The sequence below is a fragment of the Elephantulus edwardii genome, unplaced genomic scaffold, assembly GCF_000299155.1.
Source record: "Elephantulus edwardii isolate Elephantulus edwardi_28Jun2011 unplaced genomic scaffold, EleEdw1.0 scaffold00238, whole genome shotgun sequence".
Taxonomy (NCBI): Eukaryota; Metazoa; Chordata; class Mammalia; order Macroscelidea; family Macroscelididae; genus Elephantulus; species Elephantulus edwardii.
In genome coordinates this window covers 3,819,024-3,823,208 of record NW_006399988.1, presented here as the reverse complement: position 1 = coordinate 3,823,208, position 4,185 = coordinate 3,819,024, and positions in this window count along the sequence as shown.

The window sequence follows — 4,185 nt, the reverse complement described above, 5'->3', positions numbered from 1 at the left end:
TGCTCTGTTCTGATGACTGCCTCCTGGTCCAAGTATAGGTTTCACATTAGAACGATCAAGTGTTCTGGGATTCCCATTCTTCTCAGAGTCAGCCACAGTTAGTTATGATCCACACAGTCAAACGCCTTTGCATAGTCAATGAAACACAGATAGACATTTCTCTGGTATTCTCTGCTTTCAGCTAAGATCCATGTAACACATTAATGTCACATTACTCCTCACAAAGCCCAGCTTCTTGAATAATCTGTTTTTCATATAGGTTAAAAAGGTATGGAGACAGGATGCATCCTTGACACACTCCTTTTCTGACTTTGTACCACGCAGGGTTTTCTTTCCCTGTTTTGGAGACTGTTTCATGGTCTAAGTATAGGTTTCACATAAGCACAATCGGATCTTCTGGGATTCTCATTCTCTTCAAGGACAGCCACAATTTGTTGTGATCCACACAGTCAAAGTCTTTTTTTATAGTCAATGAAACACAAATAGACATTCTTCTGGCACTGTTTACTTTCTTCTAAGATCCATATGAACTTGGCAATAATGTATCTTCATGACTGTCATGCCATAACCTCTTCTAAACCCAGCTTGTATTTCTAGTATTTTTCTCTTAATGTACAATTACAGTCATTTTTGGATAATTTTCAGCAGGATTTTTCTTGAGTATGATATTAGCAATTTTGTTCGATAGTTTCCATACTCTATCTGGTCGCCAGTTTTTTTTGGAATGGGAATAAATACAGATCTCTTCCAGTCAGTTGGCCGGGTAGTTGTCTTCCTGATTTCTTGGCACAACCTGGCGAGCACATCCAGTGTACCATCTGTTTGTTGAAATATATCAATTGGTTTTCTATCAATTCCTAGGGCTTTTTTCTTTGCCAAGGCTTCAGAGCAGCCTGCACTTCCTCCTTCATCACCATTGTCTCTTGATAATATGCTGTTTCATGAAAGTCTTCTGTGTTAACCAATTCTTTTTGGTGTAGTCACTCTGTATACTCCTTCTATCTTCTTTTACTCTTCTCAGGAGTATTCAATATTCTGTTCATATCATCCTTTAGCATTGCAATTCGCAGCTTGAAATTTTTCTTTAATTTCTTTGGCTTAAGAAATGCCAAGTGAGTTTGACCCTTTTGGTTTTCCTACTCCAGTTTCTTACACATTTCATTATAATATATATTGCCTTGTCTCCCTGAACTGCCCTTTGAAATCTCCTATCCAGCTTCTTAGCTTCTTGATTTCTTCCATTTGCTTTGGCTTTTCAGCTCTCTAGTGCAATATTCAGAGTCTCTTCTGGCATCCATTTTGGTCTTTCCTTCTTTTTTGTAATGGTCTTTTGCATTCTTCATGGATGATATTCTTGATATCTTCTCACAGCTCACAGCTCATCTGGTATTATTTCATTTGTATTCAAGACCTCAAACATATTCCTGAGTAGGTTTTTAAATTGGGGGGGCTAGACTCAAGATGAAATTTTTATTCTTGTAGATATTATTGGACCGTCTTTAGCTTTAATTTGAACTTGTGTATGAGTAGTTCATTGTCTGTTCCACAATTAGCACCTGGCATAGTTTTTACTGTCGATATTAAACTTCTTTAATGATGCCTTCCACAGATGTAATAGATCTGATTCCTGTGTATACCATCAGGTGAAATCCATGTGTATAGCCTGTGCTTATGTTTCTTATAAAAGGTATTTGCAATGAATAAATCATTATGCAGAATTCTATCATTCTATCCCCAACCTCATTTCTGTCACCAAGCTCTGAATCCCAAAGCCATGTGGTTCAAGGCTACCAGCTACTTTGTGGAGAAAGGATGGACAATCTCCTCCCATGCAATTAACTGCTCTGAATACCCACTGGAGGGTCAACTTTAAGTTGGTTCTGAATCTCCAGTACAAAACAATAACAACCATACAGATTCTAGTCAAGAAAATCAAGACAATTGTAGTCTGTAATACTTATGGTCACTGTGAATCTGAATCAACTGGACGGTTATGGATTTGGTTTTTATTTTTGGCTTTTTAGTAGTGCTTAGCCTAGTGTTAAAGAGTTGTACTACTAATTCAAAAGCACATGGTTTATATACATTATGAAAGATGGACAGTCTCCTCCCACATGATTTGTAGCTTATGGAAAACCATTGAAGGGTCCACTATGTGATAGAAAGATGAGGACTTTCTTCCCTCTAAAAACTGCTGATGGGTCAACTATGACTCAGTTCTGACTCCATGGCTCATAACGACAATGGCAACAGTAGTGTTTCTTTAAGATTTCAAAAACAGCATAAATCAGTGAATGCAAATAGTAGGCGTTTGTAGGATATTCTAAACAAGAATTTAACATAGCTAGGAAAATGAGATTTAACTCTAAAATTTCTCTTTCAAATTAGAGGGGACTTTGAGGAAACATCCCTTAATATTCCTTGCTTAAGTCTATGTCCTTTTCCTCTATGCTCACTGTATGTGTTCTGCCAGAATATAAGGACCCTTTTAACTTCCTGTCCTATCTATTTAAAGGGACAAGCACTGTCAAGAAGCATTTTATATGACTCAGGTGGGAGTTCCTTCAGTTTGAGACTTCAGGTATTAAAAATTGAATTGGAAACCCTGTTTTCAAATAATGTACTTTAAAAAATGTGTTTAAAATAAAGACCCCCTTAGTCCCTAAAATTTATTAATAGTTCACACTTTCTTGGCTTATAATTACTTTTTAACTCAAGTGACTAATGTTCCTTTATTCTGTATTATGCCAGCTGGAAGCCCTTGCTCAAATTTTACCAGCACTCAGTAAATGTACTAAAGGTAAGTGTTACAGATTAAATGGTGTCCTTCAAAGATATGTGTTGAAATTCGAGCCCAGAACATACTGTAAAGTCTAAGAAGTATGGTTCTTCTCTGGCACACATAGGAATCAGAACTGACTGAACAACAATGTATTTTGTTTCTTTGTTTTGATATTCATAAGTCCAACCCTGCTTGGGGGGGGAAGTATTTTCTTTATTATCTTCATTGAATCTATTCTAGGAATGGGCCATAACATAAACAGAATCGTTTCTGAACTAGAAAAAGCACAGAATGAACACAGACACAGACAGTAGGATGAGGGAATTTGGACACCAAAGATGCATGTATCCGGGAGAACTGCTAGAAATTCCTGGTATCTGCAATAAACAAATGAGACCTCCCCTAGAACCACACCCTGAATTCAGGCTTCTAACCTCCTGAACTGTGAGAAAATATGATTCTGTTCTTTAAAGTCTTTGTGGTATTTGTTTTAGGACAACAGAAGGTAACTAAGACAGAAAGGCAAGAAAACTTGGGCATAGTAAACTTTAACAGGTTGCAGATGTCTAAGGCTGAACACCAGGTACATGCATTAAGTTTGCTAAGAATTTGAAAAACAGTACTCCAGCCATCCTCCACCCTCACCCCCAACTACATCTCTTTGAGGCTGTGGGACTTGACATATGAGAAAAAGAAAATTCTAGACAAGAAAGAAAAGAATTCTAATTGAGAAAGTACCAAATGTCTGTCGCCAGGAAGGAAAGAAAAAGAAAAAAAATCAGATATGTGATTGTTAGAAAATGATTTCTTGCTCGAATTATACTTTTGCTTTTTAAGACCAGCCAGGAAAATGAAGTTATTGGTGCATCTGAATTTTCCTCTCTGCTGTCACTTAAATTTAATGATTGCTTAGGCGTCTGTAATGGAAAGAACTAGGGGCTTAACGTAGGATTTCCAGCTTGAAAACTTTCAAAATCTCTCCCTGGGTAAAAGATGGGACTTGAATAAGTAATTGTGACTTTCACAGAGGTCTACTGTTGTTGTTATGTGCCGTCGAGTCGTTTCCGACTCATAGTGACCCTATGCACAACAGCCCTAAACCCTGCTCTAACCTGCGCCAACAGCACGGCCTCTGACACACCCATCCCGATTACCCCAGTCACCGAATCAATCCATCTCATACAGGGTCTTCCTCTCCTGCGCTGTCCCTCCACCCTCCCAAGCATGATGTCCCTCTCCAAGGACCCGTGCCTCCTGGCAACATGTCCAAAGGATGTCATACGAAGCCCCAGAATCCTTGCCTCCAAGGAGTAGCTTGGTTTAATCCTCTCCAAGATGAATCTGTTTGTTTTCCTGGCAGTCCACGGTACATTCAGTACCCTTCTCCAGCACCACAGCTCAAA